At 49.2% G+C, this 27667-nt stretch overlaps 1 protein-coding gene across 5 annotated transcripts in view; it reads right to left on the bottom strand.

Annotated features, from left to right (window-relative positions):
- CORO2B (coronin 2B) overlaps positions 1 to 27667 on the bottom strand; it is a 155911-nt gene that overhangs the window by 89335 nt on the left and 38909 nt on the right. Inside the window, exon 1 of one of the 5 annotated variants that reach the window (XM_054531625.2) lies at positions 13289 to 13567. The exons of the other annotated variants lie outside the window; for them this stretch is intronic. The gene's annotated coding sequence lies outside the window, so the exon portion shown is untranslated. Of the gene's footprint in view, positions 1 to 13288; positions 13568 to 27667 lie in introns of those variants that run through there. 5 annotated transcript variants of the gene reach the window in all.

Genomic DNA, 27667 nt, shown 5'->3' with positions numbered 1-27667 from the left:
GGGTTTCATCTTTTAATAAAGTCTTACAAAAACAAAGATTGGCATAGGAGCTTTTGGTACACATGCCCACCCCACTTTCTAGAAAGGTTGTAGGGTCCTTTTACTACCCAGGAACCTATCATGTGATAGCGCAAAGCAAGAACACATACAGACTCCCTCCTGAGTATCTGGAACTGTGCTCGGTTCAGCATGGGAGATGTGGACAGCAGAGGCCAGTGTTCACCAAGATTGAGGACAAGGCCCACAGCAGGAGTGGGGCAGGGAGATGTCTCTCCACGTGCAAGAAGGCAACCCCCCACCCACTGTCATCCCCTCAGATTCTCTAGTGTTTCTAATCCACAGGTACACTCTCAGAAATCTCTGAGTCCTGGATATTATCATCATATCATCAGGCACAGAGAGGATAAGTGACTTGTCCAAGGCTACACAGCTAAGTAGGGCCATGAACATAGGTCTCCTGACTGGAAATCCAAGACTCCTCCTATGCCAGATTACCCTTTGGAGCAAGGTTTCTCAGCATGTGGCCCACAGATCACCTGTATCAAAGTCATCTGGGGTGGGGGAAGTCTCTGAGCTTCCTATGTCATTTATAAGAAATGCTGATTACTGGGTCCCAATCTAGACCTACTGAATCCAATATTTTGAGGATGGAGCCCAGGAATCAGTACTTTTCCATCACAACTGGAGAGTCTCACGTGATGACAAAGCACACGATTAAAGCGATCTGGATTGCTGAGTCACTACATGAGGCGTTGCTGTCTTGGAGCACTTACGGAATCCATAGCAGACTTTGTACGAGTGACAAACTTTTGTTATAAGCCACTATGATTTTGGAGTTAATTTGTTATTACAGCATATCGTAGCCTGTTCTAACTGATATACTTTGTAGGTTTTTTTTTTTTTTTTTTGGTTTTTTCTTTTTGTTTGTTTGCTTTTGAGACGGGGCTGTCACCCAGGCTGGAGTACAATGGTGCGATCTCGGCTCACTGTAACCTCCGTCTCCCAGGTTCAAGTGATTCTCCCACCTCAGCCTCCTGAGTAGCTGGGATTACAGGGGCCCACCACCACGGCTGGCTAATTTTGGCATTTTTAGTAGAGACAGATTTCACTATGTTGGCCAGGCTGGTCTTGAACTCCTGACCTCAGGTGATCCATCTGACTCGGCCTCCCAAAGTGCTGGGATTACAGGCGTGAGCCATGGTGCCGCCTGGCCTGTATTTGATTTAAATCAAGCCAGGAGCTAAGTCACAAAGTCCTCTTTATTGAAGGAAGAAGTTAAGAATCCAGAAGGAGAATCCCAGGGAAGATTCCTCACCTTCAGGCAAATTCTCTTTCACCAGCTCTCTGGGCCTCAACCCCTGCCTCTCCACTGACTCTTCTCCACTTCCCAAGGTTGCCCTCCATCCCACAGGGCCAGTCTCCCCGCTCTCCACTCCTCCCTACTTCCCTGCCTTTGCCCATGCTGTGTCCCTGTCCCACTTGCCGTCTCTCTCTGCTGAATTCTGCTCCAGACTGTCTGGATAAAGTCATGCTGGAGAGGCAGGAGCATTGGCTGGGAGGCTGGTGGGTCACTGCCCTTTCCCCTCCCCAGGCTGACTGTGTGACCTCAGGCAAGGCCTTCCCCTCTCCTCCCCAGGCTGTGTGACCTCAGGCCAGCCTCTCCCCTCCCCTCCCCTCCCCAAGCTGACTATGTGACCGCAGGCAAGGCTCTCCCTTCCCCAAGCACAGGCTCCTCATCAGGACACCAACTATTCCCAAAGTGGGGTCCCAGGTGGTCCTTTACATGGTTACAGAGATGAAGTTAATTTTAGCCAGTCATGTGTTTATTTTAAATTGCTTTAGAAAAAATACAACTTGCATATGCCAAATCCATGATTTCACAGATACTACTGCTACTGAGGCTAAGTTTTAAAAAGTGAATTAATTCAAAGAAAAATACAGTACGAAAAATATAGTATGGGTGGTTGGTGGACCCGGCAAAAGTTTAATCTGAAGTGAGAACACTAGGTATTTCTCGGTCTTTTCCATGCAGAACATTCTCGATGCCACAGTTGCCACAGAAGAGAAAGGAGGTGTTGAGCTTGCTCACTCCAACCTCCTTTGTTCCTTGCTGGTGCGGTTCTAGCCTGGAATGTCTTCTCTGTGCAGCCACCCCTCAGCCTTTAAGGCCCGACTCACCCTGATCTACACAGCCCACAGTGACCTTCTCAGAATCCGCAGACAGCCGGCGCCTCTCCCTGGGCTCCTAGTCTAGAGCTTGTCCTAGCCTCTCCCATCCTGGGGGTGGGTTGCTGCTCTGTGATGGCAGGAAGTGATACCAGGGTCTTCTGAAAGGGACTGAAGACTAGTTTGCACTTTTCCCAGGCAGCCTAGGTAAGTCGTGGAGGCCACGGGGAGACCTGCTGGGCAACTGGCCTCGTGGCAGGCCCAGCCCATCCATGAAGGGAGCCCAGCCTACTGGGGAGACAGATGACACAGTTCAGCATCCACCAGAACCTGAGGCTCAGGGAGCCAAAGGGATGGCAAGTTCTGTCTCCAACCCCAGCACAGGCCGTGGCTGGGCACCGTGGACGGTCTGCACAAGGCCTGTTTCTAGACTGAGTGCCCAGTTCTGTACTCTTCCCAGTGCAGACTTCACCGCAGGCTCTCCCTGGGGGACAAGAGGAAGGGTCACAAGAACCGGACTGGAAGCCACACAGACCTAGATTCAAATCCCAACCCTGCTGTGTGACTTGGGCAAATCACTTAACCTCTCTATGCCACTTGCATCTACTCCCATATTAAAGAAGATAGCAGGCATGGTGGCAGGCACCTGTAATCCCAGCTAGTCGGGAGGCTGAAGCAGGAGAATTGCTTGAACCCAGACGGCAGAGGTTGCAGTGAGCCGAGATCACGCCACTGCACTCCAGCCTGGGCAACAGAATGAGACTCCATCTCAAAAAAAAAAAAAAAAAAAAAAAAGAGGCTAGGCTGGGTGAGGTGAGTCACTCTTGTAATCCCAGCACTTTGGGAGGCTGAGGCGGACAGATCGCTTGAACCCAGGAGTTGGAGACACTAGCCTGAGCAACATGGCAGAACCGTGTCTCTATACCAAAAACATACAAAGTTAGCCAGGCATAGTGGTACACGCCTATAGTCTCTGCTACTTGGGAGGCTGAGGTGGGAGGATGGCTTGAGCCTGGGAGGTGGAGGTTGCAGTGAGCTGAGTTGCACCACTGCACTACTGCCTTGGCGACAGTGCCGAACCCTGTCTCAAAAAAATAAATAAAAAATAAAGGTGGCTAATCATCCCCATCACCTCCAAGGGCTCGGGAGAAGCCAATGCCAAGCTGCCTGTCATATGCCCAGCACAGGACATGCTGACCTGATAGGCTCTCCTGAGCCCACCCGGCAAAGTCCACACTTACCCCAGGTTCCCCAGGTGGAGCGCTCAGCGGCCCGCAGTTTCTGTGCCTGTTTTCCCATCTGACTTCACCTCTTCCTCGTCCACCCTCCCCCTTCTCCTTTTCCCTGCTCCTTCTGCTTCCTCCCACTCTCTGCCCTTGTTTCCTCTCTCCCCCAAATCCCCAGCTCCCCAGTCCTCAGGGTGTAGACACAGGAAGGAGGCATCTGTGGTGAAGGCTCTGGTGGGCACACTTGTGGTCTTCTTGAGTGACTCCTTACCCATCTCCTGTTGCTCCCACAGCCCAGCTAGCACTTCTGAGCTGGATGCTGCATCCTGGGGGACCACAGCACTCAGGCTCGGGGTGAGCAGGCATGTTCTCCCACTCAGCGTGTTCCCTGGGGATGGGCCTGGGCAGGCCCTAGAATGAGGCAGGCCTGCTTCCTGGCAAGAATGGAGAGTGTCTGTCTCTCAGCAAGCCTGGGCTGGCCTCTCCACCGTGGCTGGTAGGCTGGGGCTGGATCTCCATGGAGATTCTCTCTGCTGGGCCTTTGGAAGGGCCAGGGGAAGGGAGGTCAGGGGCTGCTGTTGATCAATGGCTCCACATCCCTGGGCGTGGAGCTCCACTCCACGCGAACCTATGCGTAAGTGTTCACACAGAACCCTGAGCTGGGAGTCTGCAGTCCTGGCTCCCCTCCCCATTCAGACTCCTACTGACCTTGGGAAAGACACTTTGCTGCTCCAAGCACCAGTTGCTCCTCCCCCTCTACCCCAGCCCTTCTCTTTCTTTCTACTTCTGTGGAATTACGGGAAAAGAACTTGCAAAAATCATGACTCCTGCCTCCTCATTACTTCAGCACGCATTTCCTACAAAGGACGGCAATTTCCTTAGCACATCACCATCATCGCATCCGAGAAAACAGACCATTCCTCAATACCATGTAATGCCCAGCCCGTGTTTAAATTTCCCCCCAATGCCTTTTACAGCTGTTTTAGTTTCTGAACTAGGATTCAGTGAATCCTAGGTTCATGTGTTGCATTTGGTTGTGATCTCTCTTTTGCCTTCTTTAACCTAGAATATTCCTATCACCTTTTTTTTTTTTTTAAATGGCATTGCCTTTTGGAAGATACCAGGTCAGTTGTCAGTCATCTTATAAAACATTCCAACGATCTGTCTCATGATGCTTCAGGGCAATGCCAAAGTTGTTCCTGTATCCCTTGTAAACTTTAAGAGTTAGGTCTAAGGCCTTGATTTGATTCAGGTTACAATGTCTCCATTATTAGTTACTTGGCTTTGGTAAAGCACCAGAAAGGAGAGGAGAGGGCAGGGGGAATGTGTGAGCACACACCTGGTCTGGCTGGTGGCAGTGAGGAGGCCACCTGGCCAGTGCCAAGGGTTTGCTCTGGAAGGTGATGGACAGAGGCTGGAAGGCCAGGCCAGGCACCAGTACACACTGTGGGCCAAAGCTGGGTGTCTGCAGAAGGACTTGCATTACTAAGGGGCTGACTTCACTGTGAGGTCAGATGCATGGGTGTGCAGGCAGGGAACAGAAAAGACTCCGCCTTACTCTGCCAGAGAGAGGAGGCCTTGACGAGGCTGTAACCGGGGGAGGTACCCAGACCCCAAAGGGAAATCGGTGGGGGCGGCCAAGAGGTGACCTGAAAATCTGGCCCTTTGCCTTTACCCCTAAAGCCCTGCCCAGATCCTGGTAGATTTCCCCCCGACTGGTTCTAGCGAGAGCAGAACACACTCTCTCTGAATCTTTTAGGACCAATGAGCACAAGGCACAAGATCGGGATATATTGGTTTTGAGATTGGTTTTCCAGATTGGTTTTGAACTCTGTAAAAGAAAGGAATTTCTTAATGGTTAGAGCTGCCTAACTTGGAAAAAGAAGCTACCTTGATAGGTAGTGAGCTTCCCATCCCTGGGAGGGTTCAAGATTTAGGTGGATGACCTCCCATCAAGGACGATGTGGAACAGTGAATGGAATTAGATCGCCTTCCAGCCCTGAGATAATAGAGTTCCTCTACTTTATTAAAGACATCATGTTGGAACAGAGAGGAGTTTTGGGGTCTACCATCTTGGTTCTGCCACCCTGGCTAGGGGCCTTCCTCTTTTATATTCCCCTACCCCAGTTGGGTTGCTGTGACCCTGAATGACAACAGCTCTTACATGGCAATAGCCACCTCCTTTTAGGGTGTCCCACAGAGCTGATTAATGCTTTTGGCACTTATTTCAAGCTTTAGATATGCATGTTTTCTTTCTCCAGTTACTGGTTTGTAAGTTACCAGATCATCCAGCTCCTTCTGGCCCCTGCACAGCCCCACCCCACTCCATGCCGGGTTCAGGGCTCCCTTATAGCTGAGCCTCATAGTGACTCTGGCTGAATCATCTCTCAGTATGGTAGGGGGGCAAGAGCCAAGGTCAGGCCCAAGGAGCGCCTCCTTCAGGAACCTCACCCCAAGGCTGTGACTTCAGCCTGCTGAAGTTTTGCATTTTATTTTCAGGCTGATGTGCTGCCCTGCCCACAGGATGAGGGTCTGGTCCTTACCCTCCCTCATGAGTCCTTCCTCTACCATGTTCTTCCTTCTGGTCACGCAGCCCTGTCTCCATTAGGCTCCTCATCACCAGAATACCAACACCACTGAACCCAGTACTGCTGTCAGGCCGAGGCCTAGTGAGTCCCTTGCTGTTGACAGCACAGAATCAGCAAGGGGCCAGTGCCTGCAGAACCACCCTGAAAAGCCCACCCGCAGTCATGATCCTCTCCAGACACCACCTCTATCAGCCCCGCTGCTGTCCAGCGGGCAGAACTAGGCAGGTGCTACAATCCCATTTACAACATAGAGTGTCTGTGTGGCTAATGGAGGAGTTAAGAGACTTGTCCAAAGTCACAAGCTGTCAAAATGGTGTAGCCAAGACTTCAGCCAAGAACTTCTGACGCTTAGTCTACTGCTCTTTCCAATACAACACACATCTTCTCCTCCTTCAGCCTCTCCACCTCAACTCTTACCCCTCTCCAGTAGCTCCATAAATACAGGGCCCTACACAAAAGTGTAAAGAAACTGTATAGCAGGAAGGGTTTTAGGAGTCAGAAAGAATCCAGTGGTTTCTATCTTGGCTCTGCTACTTGTTAGTTGTACGATTTTGGACTACCTACTCAACCTGTGTGAATATCAGTTTCCTTAACTGTAAAATGAGAATAATGTCATCCAGCTCACTGGATACAATGAAGTGACCAAACACAAATTGCTTGGCAAAGTGTCTGGCCCAGGATGGGTGCTTGCTCAACACTAGCTCTACCCTCTCTCCTTGTCCTGTGAGGGAGAGTCTCTGACTTCAAATAATCAAATGTTTACTTGGGGAGGTCAGGCTTTGCCAGGAGCAGGAGGACAGGGCTGGGCTGGGCTGGGCTGAGGGTCAGGAGGAGGGAGGGAGAGGTTCTGGATTCCAGATGTGCACAGCTGCTGGGCCTGCTCCCTGGCAGCCTCTCCCTGGGCCCAGGGCCATCCTGGTCTCTCTCCCAGATGGGGAGGGCCCGGAAGGAAGAAGTATTCATTTTGCGGCTGAATGGCCCTTATAGCCTCTCAAGAAATGTAGGATGGCTTTTTTTCTCCTCTGAGATAATCACTATGTACACTCCACACGGAAGCAAATTGTATCCTGTCCTCGGATCTCAAAAATGATTTATTGTGGCCAGCGGGTGCATTTTCTAGATGATGACATGAGCAAAATTTAGTTTTTAAGTGGAACACAAAAATGTAAGAGAGCAGTTTTTTCAGTTTCTGACTCAGGTGAGGGGGCAATGTGGCTACATTCACATCAAAGGGCTGGGAGGAAGCCCCCTGGGAAAGAGCTGTGTAATGTGGGGATCCCAGGAGACCTCTCAGATCTGCCCTGGTAGCTCCCATGGGGCAGCCCATCAGGATATATGGCAGAGCCACTCCCGGGTCATGTGCTATCAGAGAAAGACTGGCACTTTCCATCTTGTTTGGTCACTAGCTGTGTGACCTGGGACAAGCTGCCTTCCTTCTCCAGGCTCAGTGTCCCCTTCTGTGATATGTGGGTATCAACTGACCTGGGTCCTGGAATCTGTATGAGGATGGAACATGAGAACACAAGAGAAAATAGTGTGGCACTGTCATGAAGGAAAGACACCGTTATCAACTGCTCCATCTCATCCACAGCATTCTGGGTCGTGAGTGAGAGCTGATCATCTGTTCCCCCTCCACCCGGGAAAGCTGGACACACAGGAGGAACACAGCACATGTTTCCATACTGGAGGAGCAGAGGAAACCAGCCTACAGTCCCGAGGGGCTCGCCAGCCTGGGCAGTAATTCCCAGTGGACTCCAGGCTTCAGTGTCCTCCTTTGTAAAATGAGAAAGCCAAACAGACAATGGGAGGTGCATGAACTGTGCCATTTCTCTCAGCATAGCGTCTCTCAGACCCCTGCCCTGACCATTTCCAAACTTGGTTATGCATCAGAATCATCTGAGGAGTGTGTTATGAAAGCATGTATCTGTGGAACCAACATTTGGGAGTATCTGCTCTTGCCTGTGCACCTTACAGTAGGCTAAAACTGCACTGTCCTATATGGTAGCTACTAGCCACATGCAGCTGCTTAAATTCAGATTAATTAAAATTAAATTGAAAACTCCTCCTCAGTTAGACTAACCACATATCAAGTGCTCAATAGGCACATGTGGCTAGTGGCTACCATATGGGACAGCAGAGATTACAGAGCACTTCCATCACTGCAGTGTGTTGCATTGGACAGCACTGGGAGAAAAGACATCAATTAGCTCCTAAAAGTCATCAATTAGCTACTAAAAGTCCTAAATCAATCCAAACCTCCACACCTGGAAGTTCCTGGGTGGGGTGGGCAGGGACTTAGGAAGGCCATGATTTGGACTCACTCCACTGTCTTTCTCTGCATCTCTGACAAACATGGAATTCTTGGGTTCCAGGACAGTTCTCCTACCAACTCACAGGGCCTCTTGGGCAAGCCCCTCATTCTTCTCACCCAGGAAATGAGAATTCCTCCTTGCCACCCAGCTCTGTCCTGCTGCCCTCATGCTATCAGGGAGTGGATCAAAGCCAAGTGGGAACAGGCAGGTCTGGGATGGCGCCTTCTCAACAGTCTCTAGACGGGAGGATATGCAGCATGCATCCACCACCCAATGCAAGCCCAGCCAGAGACACGGTCTATTCTGTACCAGGCCTCTGCCCCAAATCCCTGCAGCCTTTCCTGCTCTGATGAACAAAGCTGGACATGTAAGGAGAAGGCTGTAGCCTCCTCTGCCTCAGTCTCTTCAAGACAGCTTCCCACCTCCCCCAGGATGGTCACTGGGAAGTCTTTTCTGAGGCCGCCAGATTCCATGCTGTGCTCCCCTTGCTCCTGGCTCATCACACTAACAACAACAGCCAACGTGTGTTTAGTGCTTACAATGAGCTAAGCATTTTACATTCATTATATCCTGCAATCCTTAAAATAACCCTGAGAAATAGGTACAATTATTATTCCCATTTCCAGATGCATCTGGGTTTGTCCAGGTCACTGAAGTGGAGGAGCTGGGATCTGATTCAGAGCTGTCACCAAGGTCTCTCCTTTACTTGTCTGCTCCTCAATTATCCTGGCTGTTGTTGAGGGCAGGGACTGCACCTCATTCCTCCTTATTTTTCCAGGCTTACCATTGGGCTTAACATCATCTTGATAAATATACGAGTGAGGGAAGGAATAGGAGGGCAGGGACAAGGAAGAGCAACCCAACTCTTTGCCTCAAGGCCTACAAGAGTCCCGTTGGAGCTCCAGATCACAAACCTTGTCCATCCCCCTATTTGCAGGACCAGATCCCACAATATTCACTCTGCACAGAGAGCCAGGAAGAGGAAATGTCTGCCTCCTCTGGGCCCAGCTTTTCCTCCATGTGGTCCTGACACAAAAAGGCTTCCAAGGAACCGTATCCTGCCAGAGCAGAAAAGGACTCACAGGTCCACTAAATCCAGCCTCTCATTTCATAGACCCAGAGAGGAGGAGTGACTTGTCTCTGGATGACCAGTCCACACTGCAAGCTTCCTGCTCTGGGGGTGGTAGAATCTGGTGCTGCCACCCCTCCCCTGCAGGCAGATCCCATGGGAGTCTGTCTGGGCAGGCGGTGGCAGAGCAGCACCCACTCAGGGAAGCATCCATGCTTGGGGTTCTGAGTTCTGTGCTTCTCTGGCCAGGCAGAGAGGGGCGGTGGAGCTCAAAACACAGGCCCAACAGATGGTTTCTATTTGCAGCCACCGAGGCTGGTCTGTGCCAGACTCCTGACCTATTTTGAGGAACTGAGGGCCCTGCTGGCTCAGAGATGGCCTCCAACTTGCACCCCCTTAGCCCAAAGTCTGGCAGGAGATCAAATGGGTGGTTCAAGACCAGTGGGGAGAGGAGTGAAGGTGGAAAACCTTTGAAAATGAGGCCAGGGTGGATGGTCTGCAAGCTCGAGCTCCAGGGAACAGATCCTTGGAGTGCAAGCCCCAGGTCATCTGCCTCAGAATCACCTGAAGTGTTTGTGGAAATGCAGGCTCCCGGGCCCCACTTCCAGCCTGCAGAATCACACACTGTGGGAATGAGCTAGGAAATGTGCATTTTAACCAAGCCCACCAGGTGCTTCCTGTTTGGGATCTTTGCTGTTCAATGGACTGCCTGTGGACCAACAGCACTGGCATTACCTGGGAGATGGTTAGAAATGGAGAATCCCAGACCCTACCCTTGACTCAAATCAGAATCTATGGTTGAACACGGTGATGGTCCAGGTGGTTCACATAGGGGATTAATTTGGGTATCACTCTCCAGCTCAGTGCTTCTCAAACTTGCACGTGCACCACAATTACCCGGTGGGCTTGTGAAAACACAGATTGCTGAAGCCCACAGTTTCTGATTCAGGAAGTCTAGGGTGGGGACCAAGAATCTGCATCCCTAACACGTTGCCAGGTGATGCTGAAGCTATTGGTCCCGGAACCAGACTTTGGTCCCTGAGTGGCATTGCAAGGAGCACTGGGCCCTCTGCAGCTTCAGCTCTGTGATTTTGCATCTGTCCCTTTACTTCCCAGTTCCTCCATCAGAAAAATGGATATAATTCATATTTTTCCTAGGATGGTTATGAGGATCCAATGAAATAATACTGTGTGTGAACGTGCTTTGCTAACCGTGACTGCTCAACAAAGGTTATTTTATCAATCAATCTGCACCTTCAAAAGTGCTTTGGGTTTGCCCTTGACAACCACCCTGCCGGCCAGTGAGTAAAAGAGCTGGGCCTAATGCATCCCTTGAGGGCTTTCTTCTGCATTTCTAGACTGTCATGCACAAGATCGTGCAAACAGCAAGTGCTCAGTAAGGGCTGGTGGAGTTAAACTCAGGACTTCTGGTTTTCACCCCTATTCTCTTTCCACAGCAGGTCCTACTACTCACACCCTCCTTCACGGCATCTGGCTTCTTGGTAGGTGAGGCTTAGCAACTTTTTTAAAAGGCTGTTTCATAGTCAAGGCTAAAGCCTGAGCTGGGGAGATGCCAGGCATAGCTGCTACTGCTGAGGCTCCCTGCCTGTGACATGCCCTGATCAACTCTTAGGATAACTGGGATCCTGTGTTCAGAGTGCCTGTCCTGGCCCCTGGCCCGCAGACCAAGACCTTGCTCCCTGTCACCTGGCAGTGCAGAAAAAGACGGACTGATAAACTGTCCCCAGGGGAATGTGGTAACTGGTGATGGGCCTTCCCCTTCCCAAGAGATAATCTATCTACATTACAGCCAGGGGATGGCATGGAAGAGAAGGACGGTCTGCTGGCTCCATTGTAGTATCTCTGTTAGAGTAAAAGGAAGCCCATCTCTCAGTGCCCCAAATGAGAAAGGAGAAGCTGAAGTTCTTTATATTACTGCTAATCATTTTGGGTATAAAAAAGGGTAGTAAATCAACTTGCCCATAAAGAAACAGACACCAGGCCACATGCAGAGCTTACTTGGAGATAAATTCTTTGCACTGTCCACCCTGTGCTGTCCCCAAGGAGTGTGTGTGTGTGTGAGTGTGTGTGTGTGTGTGTGTGTGTGTATGTAGGAGTAACCATTTCCTCTTGGACTTTGGAAACAATTCAAGGGGCCTCACCAGCTGAGGGTCTAGAAACTAGAGCAGAAACTTTTTTTTTTAATTAAACTTAACGGTACTGAGGAAATCAATGGGTTTTTGTTTGAAAACATCCGTGATAACTGTCTCATGATGTTCTCCACCTCTCACTCCCTGCCTTGTAAAAAGAATCCAGTAGTTAATTTAGGACCCAGCAAGGAAAGAGAAGTCTTGTTGGGATCTGTGGCCAACAGTTCTCCTACAATGCCCTCTGTTCCCCCAATTCACAAAGGAGGCCGCCTCATTCTAGGTGGTTATGTAGCATTCCGCATGACCGTCCAGCACACAGCTCTGCTCCATAGGAGTGACCCACACTCAATGGTGACAGCTAAACCAACCAGCTCCTCCCCTTGAAGGGTTTAAATATGGGCTACATTGCACCACTAGTTGGTGGCAGAGGCAGAAGCCATAAGCGGAGGGAAGGGAGATGGAGAAGAGGTCAGAGAGGAATGTAAAATCATTGTAATTTTAAAAATAATGTTAGTGCACTGCTCTGCATTTACTAGGTGTAACCTTCCTGCTCTCCCTCTAAATCACATCCATTTATTGGCCGGGCGTGGTGGTTCACACCTGTAATCCCAGCACTTTGGGGGACCAAGGCGGGCAGATCACTAGAGGTCAGAAGTTTGAGACCAGCCTGACCAACATGGCAAAACCCCATCTCTACTAAAAATACAAAAAATTAGCCAAGCGTGCTAGCGCGCGCCTATAGTCCCAGCTACTCAGGAGGCTGAGGTATGAGAATCACTTAAACCAGGGAGGTGGAGGATGCAGTGAGCCAAGATCGCGCCACTGCACTCCAGCCTGGATGACAGAGCAAGACTCTGTCTCCAAAAAAATACAAAAATTAAAAAATAAACAAATGACATCCATTATCCAGGGAGAGTTTGGACTGTTAAAGCAGGACTCAAAAAAAATTCATTCTGACATCCAAGATAGGACTCTGCAGCCACAAAATATCTTAAGAGCCAGAATCATTGAGAGAGGACGTTTCTCAACTCCCATCTCTCTGTGTTAGCAAATGAAGAGTCCTGTCTGGCTGACTCCATCACAACTCTACCGGACCGAGCTGAATGCATTTTATCACTGCTACCTACCCGGTGGGGCTCCTGGATGACATCAGACAAGCTTCAGAGGAAACAAACTTGTATCTTCTTTGCACATTCAAGTTGTCAGGGCTGCCAGCTAAGACCATGAAGGCTGTACCCTGCATGGATGGGCCGTGTGGATGAATAGCGCCCAAGGAGTTATGCCACATGGGGGCCACGGGTGCAGGAGGCACTCACATCACCATCCCAGAGACCCTGCTGCAGCAGTCAAGATAACGGGAATCTGAGTACCTTCTAGCTCCGAAATTCCAGGCATCTGAGGCCTGGGAGTCTGGGAGGCCTGGCTGCTAGTCAGTCTCTAGCCCTGCCTCCCTCATTACTAAAGGTCAACAGAATCTGTTGCTAGCAACCAAGAGAGAGCCCACTCCAGCGATGCTGAGGGATGGCATGTGGCCCTCCCTGGCGGCCATCCGGGGCCATTCCAGCAGCCTATTTACACTGACTGCCAGAAGCATCTCCTCCTGGCAGCTCGGGAGGGGCTGTCTTTGTGCAGGTGTCAGCACCTTCTCTGGTGTGGCTGCTGATGTCAAGAGGTAAACGAACTGGCCCCATGGGGTCTCTGACCATCCCATCCCCAGGGACCTACCCTCCCCTGAACACCTGCAGCATTTCCTGGCTGCCACCCTGCCCCTTGGCACCTGGTGTGTACTTCAGGGTTGGTTGGTTCTCTTTACACGTGTTGAGATTAACTTCTCCCGGAGGCTGTAAGCTGGGCCCTGGTGTCAGCTCTGAGAGCTGGAATGCACAGGAACTCTAAAGGGTTGCCAACTTCCTGGCTGAGATTCTGGAAGGAGAGAGGACACTGTTCCAAAGTGGGCCAAACAGAGGATGGCTTCACAGACAGACACAGGTTTAAATCCTAGCGCCACCACTTACTAGGTATCTACTGGACAAGTTCATTAACTTTTTGGAGTTTGTGTTCTCATCTGTAAAATGTTATAAAATGTATAACAAGCCCTAGACAAGTTCATAAACTTTTTGGAGCTCGAGTTCTCATCTATAAAAATGGGGGCAACACTGCCTCCTTCTCAGGACAGTCTCCACCCTCTTGGTCTTCCTCACAATGCCCTATACATGGAGACCATCCATAACCCATTGACAGGCAAGTGGCTGGCCTTTGGGGGACATGGGGAGTCAAGCATCACTTCAGAACCCGGCCATCCAGGTGTTCCCTGGGAGCACTGAGACAAGCTCTTGGAGAAGGGAGGCAGGCAGATCTGCTGACTGGACTCATACCTGCCATTCCCAGCACCCTCCCTCCCCCCAACCGCCCTGCACCACCACAGGAACACCCTTCACCCTTGGGAGAGGGTCCAAGACCCAGTTCTGGCCAGTGAGACCTAGGAGGAAGTCCACTAGGGGGCTTCTGAGAAAGATTTTTGTCTCAGTAAGAAGAGAGAGACATAAGAAAAGTTCTTTCTTGGCATACTGGCACACACACAGCTTCCTGCCTTTGCTTGCATTTGAGGATGTAAATCCTGGCGCTCTGGTACCCATTTTGTGGCCAAGAGGTAACAAGCCTACAACCAAAAGGCCAAAATGATGAGAAGACAGACCACAAGGACAGAAGAGGCCTGGGTCCTTGATGGCACTGTGGAGCCACCGACCAAACCTAAGACCTCCTTCCTCCGCAACTCTTGTTTGAAAAACCATGAAAATCCTATAGCTTGAGTCAGTCTTGGTTGGCTTTCTTTGTTACTTGCAGCCTAAAGCATTCCAACTGATGGAAATGAAGAAAAGGAACAGGGTAGTAGATCTCTGAGTCTTTGAACACTGCCTGTGACCTGTCCCCATGAGGTCTCTCTGCCCCCACAGCAAAGAACTTTGCTATTTTAAGGAGGCCCAGAGACCACAGAGCCCCACCCAAGCCTAGCAGGCCTGCCCCTGCCAGGAACAAAGAAAACCATTTCGTTTCAAGGTTTTCTCTCATCCCTCAGCACAGTTCCTTGGGGTGTGCTGATGTAGCTGCCTGTGCCTGCCATGCAGTTGCTGGAAAAGTTGCACAGCTCAGGGGATGATAACAATGACCACTTGGGTCACGGGGAGCGATAATCAGGTTCATACTGCCCGTTGCACACGACCACCCCACACAGCATGGGTCCAGCTGGTCCTGGGTCCAGCAACACTGCTGAGCCTTGAAAGGAGATTTTTTCCCTCTTTTTCTTTCTTTATTCCACTGAATGCTGTCATTGCTACAGAAACCACGAGGAAGAGGGGTGGAGAGGAAAACGAGGTAATGGATGCAGAACATCTGGCACGGTGCCTGGTGGGCACTGAGCAAACACCAGCACCCTCCCTTTTCCCTTCCAACATAATGGCAATGCTGGGTGACAGAACATGGCATCAGGCAACTCCTCCAGGGCAGGGTGCCTCTGGCGGGGGCATTACCTATCCTTTTGGATTCCTGGTTTTTAAAGGACTCTTTCTACTGGGGTGCTTTTCCTTCATGGTGTCCACTTAGACGTAGTGCGTGTGTATGCACACAACACACACACAGACACACACACACACACACACACACACACACAAGCTGGTTTAAGAGCCCAAGCTCCTGACTCCACAGCGAGTTGGGTCCTAGTCATGAGGTCAGGGTTCTCAATTAGCTTCTGCCTCAGCTTCATCCAGGTCCTCCTGGTCTGACCCCCACTGAGGCTGCTCCTGTCACTGACCCTCCCGCTGGTCCCTTGACCATTTCATAAGGACATTCAGAAGGCCTGGGAGCTGCTCAGTGCACAGCCTTTCCCTGCACATTGTTTCATCCCCAGCACCTGGGCTCTTTGTTTGGGCCCTCCTGGCTTCTGTGAAAGTCAAAGCTGTGGTTTTCTGAGTACCAAACCACTGGCATAGTCTGGCCTCTGTAAATCTACCTCTGGGGATAAAGTCTCTCTCCTCACCTCTTCCACTGCGTCAGGATCACTCCAGTCCACAGGGCACTTTTGTGAGAATAGAGAAAGGCGCCTCTTCCTCCAGCAGAATCAGCTCCAGGCTCAGTGAGTGGAACGTGGACTGGATTTCAGCCCCCACTTACCCCCTGCCAGGTGCCTTTGTGCAGGGCACAACTCAGACAACCATACTCAGCAGAGCTGCAATGGAGCCTTTCCAATTATTCTCCTGAACTTCTGATCTAAATGCTTTTCTCAGACATTGACTCAATCAGAACTACTCCAGAATTTCCAATGTGGAGCAGCCCCACTGAGGGGGCAACAACTTTGCAAAACTGCAAGATACATTCAGCACTCCCCAGCATGATCCCACGGCTCCCCCAGCGGACCTTGCTGGTCTCACCTTCCTGGCTCTCCTCTGCTAACTCTAAATAAAGTTACGGCATCTCTGCTGTCCAATTACAATTCATTCCTCCCTGCCCCATCTGGAGCCAAATGGCACACGTGTCCCAGGAGACCCAGTGGTCCCTCCCTCCCACATTCTCATCCTGCCCTTTCCCCAGCTTGCCTTATCTTCCACAACACACGGGAAACTGAGGGCATTCCTCTCAGCAGAATGTCTCTTGTACCCAGCAATGCTTAGCCTCAGGGAATGAATGGAGAGGCTGGGTGAGTCCATGTAGACTCCGGAGGAGGCAGGACAAGCCCTGGGAAAAGGCCTTTCTCTATTGCTCTGTCGTGAGCAAGTGGATCTACCTTTTGGGGTCCCATTTGTCCATCAGCTGTGGTGGTAATAATGGTGCCTCCTCATGAAGCTGATGTGGGGATTAAAAGAAAATACACGTACAGTGACTGTAACATTACTTTGCTCATACATGTAGCTTAATACATGTAGCTATTGTAAAGTCCCTTGACTCACCTGTTTCTATTCCCTTGTCACAAAATGGATAAAGAGATATGTTACATATTTTAATGTATTTGACACTTAGTGTTGTACTTGCTATATGTCAGGTATTACTCTAAGCACTTTGCAAATATCCTTCCTTAGTCTTCATTGCAACCCAGTGAGGCAGGCGCTATTATCTTCCCCATATCACAGGGGAGGAAACTAAAGCACAGGCATTCAGTAACTTGCTCAAGTTCACCCAGGCAAGAAGGGACAGAGAAAGGACTCAAACCCAGGCCTTCCATTCCATAGGGTGTGTGCTTAACTGGGTTATAGGGTTTCTCCGTGACTATTGTGAGATTAAATGAGGTCATGCCTGCAAAGTGCTTGGCATGTAGAAGACACTGGAGATCTGGTCATTATGGTAATGTACCATTATTGTTGAATATTTATCATTGTTATTACTAATATATGCAAAGCCCCACCCAAATTATGCTGGCCCTTCCCCTTTTCTTCTTCTCTCCAGCACTGATGTTGCTGATTTGGGTGGTGATGGGGTTGGAGGAGGTCTCTTTATGGAAGGCTGTGTTTCCAGTTTGGGGGCAGGGAGGGAAGATTTCGGGTACAGAAGTAAGAGTGAGTAAAATCCCTCAGCACAGAGCCTCATCGAACTGGTACACCAGAAGCTCAGTAAGTTATGTTAGCTATGATACGGGGAGGCATGGAGATGAGGATACACCAGGGTGTGCGGGGCAGGAAGGGGGCTGTACCTGTAAGCCTGAGGGTCTATGGCAGGGGTAAGCAGACAGAGGGAGATGAGGCTGCCCCTGCGAGATTCGGCTCAGCAAATAACTGAGTCACCTAATACAATCATAGAGGCTCAGGGCAGAAGCCATTTCCTGCTCACATCTCCCCGTTCCATCCTGCAGATGAAGACCACACTTGTCACAGTGCCTCTCACCCAACCATGATGCAGTCTCCTCTCCCACGAGCTCCTTATGCTATAGCCAGGCTCTCTTTATTGTCCCACGTACGTGGTTACCTCCGCCTCCCCAACCCCAAGAGAGTCCAAAGAGATGCCCGCCCTCTTCTCTCTGCATCCTGGAATTTTACTCATCTCTCTCCCAACACACACCTTCCCTGACCAACCCCCAATAACACACACTTTCTTCCTGGGGACCCACCTGCACTTGAAGGTCCATAAACCACTCTCGGGCACTGAGAGCAAGTTGCCCTGCCCTGGTGCATTGCTTTTCCTGTGTTCGGGTCTAACTCCAAACTCCTTGATGGTTGGGATGATGTCTTAGTCATTTCTGAATCCCTCATACAAGACCAGCACAAGATCATACAATAATGAATACACAAACATAAAGTAAAACAAATAAGTAAAAATAAAATTTTATAAGTAATACGTTTAGAAGCAGCTTATAGGAATTAACTAATTTAGTCCTCATTATCCTCATGAATCTGACATTATTGTGCCCATTTTGCAGATGTAGAAACAGAGGCAGAAAAAACGTAAGTACCTTGCTAAGGACCCCCACTTGGCAGTGGTGAGACTGGGAGCTAAACTCAGGAGTCTTGCTACACATCCTGTGCTCAGAGCTACCCTTTGCACTCTCATTGGCCATTGATGAGTGACTCAGTGATGACACCTGGCCTCTGCCTACTCTTCAAACTCATGACTTCTCCAGGGAAACTGACAGAGAGAGGTGCCTGGGGGCTGCTGGGGCCCCAGCCTCTGACCAGACCTCCTGGCCTCTCTGGAGCAGCGGTTCTCAGCCCTTGCTGCTTAACTTCACCTGTGGAGATGTTTTTTCATAAGTACTGACACCTGGGTCTCTCCCCAGGCAACGAAATGGACTTGATGATGGGGCCTGAGCCTTTGTATTCTTGAGCTCCCCACAGTGAGAATGAAAAGCCACTGCTCTAGAAGCAGTGATTCCCGGGAAGACTCTGAGTCTCTTGCTTCCTCCTCCCCTCACTTAAAGGCTGGGAGTCCCGCATCTGTGTCAGCCAAGCCCCTGGCTTCTCCCTTCTGTCCACATCACTTGTCCTCAAAGGGCCCAGGGGAGAACACCTGTCTGAATCTCTAGCACTCAGGACCACATAAGCCACAGGCCGTGAGACAGGACTCAATCTAGCCAGCAGCTAGCAGCCAGCACGGTGATTAAGCATGCTCTAAATTAGTTGCCAACATTTTTTAAAAGTCAGGATCTTTACGAAAAACCCAGACTTCTTTGATTTTTGAAAAATCAAAAATCAGAAACTACTATGCACCCACATTCCCACTGCAGCCCCTTCAGGAGGGGAGGGGGATGCTCCAATTACACTCAAGCCCCCTCCTGCATTATGGTTCTCATCTGAGCCCTGTAAGCACTGGAACTATGTGCCCTCGCAGCAGCAGGCAGTAGGAACATTTTTTAAAAATTGCTGAAGAATGAGTCTTTTTGACTTTTGAAGCAGCCCGTGCAGAAAGATTTACATATGAATCAAACAAATTGCATTTCTTGCTAGACAGCATTTCTGGATGAAAGCTAGAAACAATTAAATTACCCCAGGAAGAAAAGCTGTGGCACATCCACAGGATGGAACACACACTCAGCAATAAAAGGAGCAAACTACTGATACCCACAACACCACGGATGACTCTCAAATACAGTAAAGCTGGGCCGGGCGTGGTGGCTCACGCCTGTAATCCCAGCACTTTGGGAGGCCAAGGGGGGCAGATTGCTTGAGCTCAGGAGTTTGAGACCAGCCTGGGCAACATGGTGAAACCCTGTCTCTACAAAAAATACAAAAGTTAGCTGGGTGTGGTGGTGTGCACCTGTAGTCCTAGCTACTTGGGGTGCTGAGGTGGGAGGACTGCTTGAGCCCAGGAGCTGGAAGCTGCAGTGAGCCGTGTTCATACCACTGCACTCTAGCCTGGGTGACAAAGCAAGACCCTGTCTCAAAAAAACCCAAAACAAGAAACAACAAAAAAGAAAAAAACCTGTAAGCGGAGTGCACAAGTGGGCTCAAAGGCTGCATACCCAATGATTCCATTGATATAATATTCTGGAAAAAAACAACTTCTACAGATGGAACACGGATGAATGCTGGCAAGGCCTGGGGGTGGGAGGAGGGCCTGACCACAAAGGGGCAGGAGGGAATTTCAGGAGGCAGTGGAGATGTTCTGTATCATGATAGTGATGGTGGTTACACGATTGTTTGCATTTGTGAAATGCATAGAAGTGGACACTAAAAAAGATGATTTTTTTTTAATGCATGTAAATTATACCTCGAAGAACCTGAGTTAAAAAAAAAATTAGCTGAAGACACGTTTGTCCCTATTCTAGATACAGAAAGTTGCATAAAATGAACTGTGGAAAAGCTTCAAGTTTAGAGATTCCTAAACCCTGCGTGGCACCTGAGAAGACTGGGTCCCTTCAGCATACAGTGGCATGCTCGGACCACCCATTGCAAGGAGGCTCAGGAACAGCCGAGTGTGGTGCAGAGGAAGGGACCCTGGGCATACAGTCACTTGTCCTGCAGTGTCCTTGACTCTGGGCAGGAGTGGTCTTCGACCAGTAGCACTGGAGGTAAAAACAGAGACATGGCCGGGTGCAGTGGCTCATGCCTATAATCTCAGCACTTTGGGAGGCCAAGGTGGGCGTATCACGAGGTCAGGAGTTCGAGACCAGCCTGGCCAACATGGCAAAACTCTATCTTTACTGAAAATACAAAAATTAGCTGGGCGTGGTGGCAGGCACCTGTGATCCCAGCTACTCAGGAGGCTGAGGCAGGAGAATCAGGAGGTGGAGTTAGCAGTTAGCCGAGATCATGCCATTGCACTCCAGCCTGGGTGAGAGCGAGACTCCATCTCAAAGAAAATAAAAAGAAAAGAAAAAAAAAAAAACAGAGATGTCCAGCCCCACCCCAGATCTAGTGAATTAGAATCTCTGGGCATGGACCCCAGGAACCCTTGGGTCTGATGTTTGAAAAGCCCCTAAGGTGATTTGAATGCACAACTAATACATCATGTATTAGTTCTAGGCCCAAGGGACAGTAGTTCCTAATATCAGTTCCAGGCTGGAGGAAACACTGTGAACAGTACCTTTCACAGACTCAGGTGGTGCTGATCACGATTGTTATTCGTGTTGGTAGTCGTGCTCACTGTTGATTCTTAATATCATTTTTGTTGTTGTCATTGGTTTTAGAGACATGGTCTCATTGCTGCCCAGGCTGGAGTGCAGGGGTGATCATAGCTTACTGCAGCCTCAAACTCCCTGGGCTCAAGCATTCCTCCCGCCTCAGCCTCCCGAGCAGCTGGGACTGCAGTCTCACACCACAGCAAGTCTTGTGCCGTGGCTGATTCTAATATCTGACATTGGTAGAGTGGTGCCTCTAGTTTACAGAGCACCCTGACATGGATTACCTGACTTAAGCTGGGCAGCTGGCTTTATTTTTTCTTCTCATTTATGGGATGAGGAGACAGAATCACAGGTTAGGTCACCTGCTCAAGTCAGCAGGACCCGCCACCCCAGTCCTTTAAGTCTGTCTCAAGTCTCTTTCCATCACCCAGTCTCTAGGGCTGAAAATCCTCCTTCTTGCTGGAGGCTGAGCTGAGGAGGGCTGGGCAGAGAGCAGGAGGAATTAGAAAGGGCGTCTTCCCAACACAGCGGTCAAGGACTCTGTGCGACCCATGCTCAGCTGCAGAGAGAAGCTGCTGTAATCCGTGGTGTCGACAATGGAGGGGCTGGGGCTGCTCAAACACACCCGCCTCCAACCTCATGCTTCGCAAGTGGCACAAACGGGGATTACCCAGCAGCCGTGATCCAGCATGCGGTAATCCTCACCCAGCCCTGCCTGCCCTCCCACCCGCTGCTGCTGCTCCTGGGAGCAACAGGCTCCTGGATGCTGGGATGGAGACGCCCAACAGGATTTCTGGAGCAAAGGAACCTAAAGCTGCCCTTGGCTTCTCCCACCAGGAGTCAACCCCACTGCCCTGAGATGACTCCTGGTCCTCCAGCCTCTGTTTACATGGAGGGTGGGAGAGGCTGACCTCACTCACTTCTGGCTCTTTGGGATGGGATGGGGTGGGGTGGGGGTGAGGAGGTGGGGTGGGGGTGAGGAGGTGGTGTAAACACAGCTGTGGGTGGGGCAGACTGGCGGTCACTCATGTCAGGCTTCCACATGCATGGACACTGCCAGGGCTCCCACATGACCTTCCAATGGTGGTGCAAAGCACCCAGGGTCTGCATCCAGCAGCTTCAGTCAAGGCCCCTGCTCTATTGCTCTGGCAAGTCTCAATGACTTGATTCAAGAGGCAGCATGGGCCTGGGCTTTAAAGAGCCAGGCCGGTTCCTTGCTGTGTGACCCTAAGCAAGCAATATCACTTCTCTGCTTCCTCATCTTTTTTTAATTTAAATTTTATTTTCTTTTAATTGAGACAGAGTCTCACTTTGTTGTCCAGGCTGGAGTGCAGTAGCATGATCTCGGCTCACTGCAACCTCTGCCTCCCAGGTTCAAGTGATTCTCCTGCCTCAGTCTCCAGAGTAGCTGAGATTGCAGGTGCCCACCACCACACCCAGCTATGCTTCTCGTCTTTAAAAGAGGGGTGATATTAATAGGGTTTACCTCCTAGGGCTGACATGAAGATTAGATTCCCTAAAGTATATAAAGCACCAGACACGTGCTAAGTATCTATAAATATCAGCCATCACCATCACCACCACCATCCTGTTTCCCAGTCTGTTCAATGGGAATCATCCTAATCTCTTTTGCCTACCTCACAGAGGTGTTGTGAGTTAAGGTCAACAAAACTATAAACTCTTAGAGGACAGAGCCTGTGTCTGCCTTGGTCCTCTGCTGCATCCCCAGGATTCAGAATAGTATCTGGTAGTAGGGGTGCTCAGCAAATATCTATGAATGAATGAATGGGGTGTGGGGCTGAATCCTGTGACTCCAAAGGTGCTCCATAGGGCTGCGCTGCTTTTGTTTCTAATAAGTAGTCGGTGAGGTCCAACAACAGGATTTGCTATGTTGGAAGGTGGTGAGTTCCCCATTGCTGAAGGCAATTAAAGAAACTGGAGGTCACTTAGCACAGATGTCAGGGATGGGACTCATATAGCAGGTTCAGGTCGAACTGAATGACACTGGAGAATCCTTTCCAACTCAGAGTGAATAATAGGCTAACTCACCCCATACCAAATCCCCATGGCCTTCAACAACATCAGGCATGTCTTCCCCTGTCAGCTCATACTCAAGGGAATGTACAACCAACCCTCATATCCTCACACTGCAGTCACACAGTCCACCCAGCTGGGCAGTCTCAAAACACGCCCATGCCCCCACACACTCCATTTTCACATGCAGTCACTCACCCAGCAGCATTGCCACAATTGTCATGAATGTACGGAGCACCCACTACAAACCCGGCTATGGGTTAAGTCCTTCTCCAACTTCATCTCATTTAATTCTCACTCCTAAGCAAAAGAGATTATCCCCATTTTAAAGATGGAAAACCAAGACTCAGAAGGTCAAATAGTGGCTCACATTTATAATCCCAGCACTTTGGATCAGGAGATCACTTAGGGGTGGGAGGATCACTTGAGCCCAGGAGTTTGATACCAGCCTGGCCAACATAGTGAGAACCTATCTCTACAAACAATAAGAAAATCAGAAAAATTAGCCAGGTATGGTGGCATGTGCCTATAGTCCCAGCTCCTTGGGAGGCTGAGGTGGGAGGATCACTTGAACCTGGGAGGTCAAGGGTATAGTGACCCATGATTGCACCACTGCCCTCCAGCCTAGGAGACCCTGTCTCAAAAAAAAAAGTGAAACTTGCCCCAAGTCACGTGACTGTCAAGGAGCTGAACTGGGCTTTGAACCCAGGTCTGTATTATCCCAAAGCTTGTCCTCTTGCCCCAAGTCACGTGACTGTCAAGGAGCTGAACTGGGCTTTGAACCCAGGTCTGTATTATCCCAAAGCTTGTCCTCTTGAGTCACATTGCCTCCCTAACACAAACCAACAACCAAACCAAAGCAAGGCCAATCTCTTCTCACAAGGCTCTGGTAACCAACCCATCTGGAAAGGCAGAGTTATGAAGCCAGAGCCACAGTTCATTCCCATCCCAGGTGCACATGTGCTGGTCTCCAGTTCAGGCCAGTGTGGAACCCTGGGCAGGTCCCCTTTCAGGAATGCCTCCTCCTCATCTCCTCCCGCCAAACCCTATTCAATAGTATGAGTACAGTTCAAATGTCTCCTGTGCTGCGAAGCCTCTCTGGTCCCTGAGAAAGAACTCAGCACTCCCTGCATCAGGCTTGCTCCAGGTCTCCATGCTGGCACGCACTGCATTGTTCTCTGGCTAACTGTTTATGTGTCTGCTTCCCCTAGCAGACTGAGTCCCATGGGGCTGGAGGCAGTGTCTGATTTGTCTGTGCCTCCATTCCAGCCATGAGCACAGGTCCTGGCACCTCCAAGATGCTCAATTGCTCATTAAACGCCGTGGCTAAATTGCTTATGGCCTGGAGGGTCCCTACACCTGCACTGGCAGGGTTTATGGTGGTCACACAGTTGAGAATATTCACTGCTGATCTCATCCGTCCACTCCAAGCTGAGTAACACACCCGTTAATCAGCAGGCGAGCAGAACATCTGTGGCTCCTTCAGAAAGTAATAGCTTCCCGGAAGTGGAGCAGCGTATAATAGGCCCTGTACCATTCGCTGTGCTCCCAAGTGGAGCTCGGCCAGCAGACTGCCTTGCATTTACCCCAGCAGACTTTCTACCCTTTGTTGGGGGTTTTTCATCAGAGAAACTGGCTCCCTGCCCAACCCTGCCTGACACGCACAGTGGGAAGGCCTGGAAACCTTCTAGACCCCCTGGTCCTGCCTCGGCTGGCTGAGTGACTGGCTGAGTGACGGCAGGCACACTCCCTCTCTGGGCCTCAGTTTGTTTATCTGCAAAACAAAGAAATAATTACTCTACTATAGCTGCTTGATAAGACTCAGATTAAAAAAAGGAATGAGAGAATAAAAAAGAGAAGGCATTTTGGAAATATAAAACTGATTCAAAAGCAAGATGTGGGACCAGGTGTTCCCTAAACGCAGACTTTTGAATGAGGTTGGAAAGGGAAGACCCTCTTTACTCCTGTGGCTTAAAATAACTTATCAGACTCATGGACAAGTGTTTTGTCCTTTCTGGGCCTCAGTTTAGTCATTTGTCAAACAAGAGGTTGAGTGGAATCAGTGTTTTCCAAACTTCATAATTTGTGTACCACTGCCAACATGTTCTTGCCATTTCTACAAATCACCCGAACCATACTTATTTAAAAATTTTCTTTAAATTGGCTCTTTCTAACATTTAAATATCTGTACAAACATCATTCTAAGCAATTTAAGCCATGACATCACAGTTTGATGTCCTAGCTACCTTTTTTCCTAAAACACATTAAATAAATATACGACAATTAGGCCGGGCATGGTGGCTCACACTTGTAATCCCAGCACTTTGGGAGGCCAAGGCGGGTGGATCATCTGAGGTCAAGAGTTCGAGACCAGCCTGGCCAACATGGTGAAACCCCGTCTCTACTAAAAATATAAAAATTAGCCAGGTGTTGTGGCGCGTGCCTGTAATCCCAGCTACTCAGGAGGCTGAGGCAGGAGAGTTGCTTGAACCTGGGAGGCAAAGGCTGCAGTGAGTCAAGACTGTGCCACTGTACTCCAGCCTGGGAGACAGAGTGGGACTCTGTCTCAAAATAAAAAATTAAAAAAATATGACTCCACTTTCATCTTCTATAAAATGAGAGTGATGACGCCAGCATCGTCCACCCAAAAAGGAGAGAACACAGCAAGGAAAAATCTAGAGTTTATCTGGTCCTACTATTGACACTGACTTTTGCTGAGAATGAACACGTGCACACACACACACGCATGCACACACTCATATATGTATGTATACACATATGTATGCGTACATATATATGTATGTGTACATATATACATATATACACACACATTTACACCCAGCATTTACAATTACACCCAACCATGTTTATTCAGGCCCCGCTGAGACTATCTTGTGTACTACTGGTAGTCTATGTCCATTTTTGAGAAGCAGAGGGAGAGAGAACCATTTGGAACATTTCCAGCTCCAACAGTCCAAGGTTTACATCCATGTGATGCACACACCTGGCACCAGCGCCACGACAGAAGCCCCAGGGGATGATAAGACAGTCCAGCCCTCTAAGACCTTTCAATCTTGCACACACAAAAAATGCTCTCCAATTGCTTCAGAGTGTTTTATTTGTATTTTATTTAAATCCTGCTCTAAGGCATCATACTAAAATGCATACATTGCAGCAGGATGAAAATCTAAGTGATAAAATTCAGGCTAAAGGAAAGTGAGGGTAGGTGATCTAAGGCAAGGCAAAATGAATATATAAAAGGCTAATAGCTCTTGAATGCTCCCTGGAAGAGTAACACAGATTGGGGCTCCGGGCTTCCTAGCAGTCAAAGTAAAAAGGAAAACATGATTCATTCTCCTTTCATTCTTATCAGTATGTGATATATGAGCAATATCCTCAACTGCATCCCAAAGATAAATATGATGTAATTGTATCTGGGGCTGCTGACCTGACTAGGGAGATGCTGTTACCATCTTCTGACAAGTATCCCTGCCTCTCCTTGAGCCCATCTTCTATGCTGATGCCACTGTGATCCTCCCCTACATAAATTTTTGATCACGTCACTTCCCTTTCTCAAAATCGCAAAATGTTTTCCTCTTCCCTACAGAATGAAATTTTAAATTTTCAGGCTTGTATTCAAACATCCCCTTGAACTAGCTCAAAGTATTTTTAGGGGCACATCTCTAGGAACCTCATAATTAGATCACAATGTAACTGCCTGAATTCAAATCCTGGCTCTACCACTTAGTAGCCATGTGACCTTGAGCAAGTTACATAACTTCTCTGAGTCCCATTTTCCTCTTTTGCAACATGAAGAGATAAAAAGTCCCTGCCTTGTGCTTGCCTCGGCAGCATATATACTAAAAAGTCCCTGTCCTATAGGATTATTGAGAACCAAGAGTGATAACCCAGGAAGAGCGCTGCTCATGTGCCAGGCACATCAGTGCTATCTCCTCAGCTGTGCACTCACGCCTCCCAGCCTTTGATCACACTGTTGCTTCCATCTGGCTGCCTTTCCCCTTTTCCTGTTTGCTCAAATCTTTTCACACATCTGGACTCAGCTCAAGTGCCACTTGAACTGGGAGCCTTCTGTGATTTTCCCAAATTAATTCATTTTTTGCTCCTTTTCCATAGCACGTAATTTATATGTAATACAACATGTGTAATATATGCAACGCTCAACCCATGTTTCTCACACTGTAGAGTCACCTCCTACTAGTAGGTTATGAAATCAAAGTGGTAGGCTGCTACTAGTATTTTAAAAAAATGAATCAGAGTAGAAAAGACTAGAAAATAGAGTGCATATCATGACCTTTGGTTTTGTTTTGTATATATAACACGTATTTGTGTGTGTGTGTGTGTGTGTGTGTGTGTAAGCATGTGTGTGTACTGGGTCACGACAAAATGATTTTTCTCACTAGCAACTACAGCAAAAAAGTCTGAAAGCCACAGCACTAACTGGGCTCCTGGAGGGCAGGGACTGACTCTGTTCAACTCTGTCCTCAGCACTTAGTAGGAAGCTTGGGACATAGTAGATGCTCAATAAATATTTACTGAAGTGAATTGAAAAATCTAGTAATCCAGAATGGCATGTTACTAGGGCATTCCAGTAGGCTAAGATTCAAATACAAACCCCCACGTTCAGCCACTATCTCTAAGGGCCCCATTCAGGCACAGGGCTCACCCACTGGGATGACAACCACCCACCGGGGATTTCAAGTTGAGGTTGTCAGAAGTGAGTGGAAGAGCATAGTATGGCTTAGTCGCTGCTTACCCAGGACTCCCTCTTAAGACTCCACTTTCATCTTCTATAAAATGAGAGTGATGATGCCAGCATTGCCCACCCAACAGGGAGAGAACACAGCAAGGAAAGACCTAGAGGTTATCTGGCCCTACTATTCACACTGAGTTTGCTGAGAATGAACACGTGCATACACACACACATCCAACCACACATATATAGTCACAGACACACACATACACACACGCACACTACCCTTCATTTTATAGGTGGGAATGTGGAGGTCCAGCATGGGCAAGTGACCTGCTCAAGGTCACACAGCTGGTGAGCAGCACAGCTAG

This window comes from Pongo abelii, chromosome 16 (assembly GCF_028885655.2).
Source record: "Pongo abelii isolate AG06213 chromosome 16, NHGRI_mPonAbe1-v2.0_pri, whole genome shotgun sequence".
NCBI lineage: Eukaryota > Metazoa > Chordata > Mammalia > Primates > Hominidae > Pongo > Pongo abelii.
Note: the sequence above shows the minus strand (reverse complement) of the source record. Positions and strands in the feature narration are given on the sequence as shown.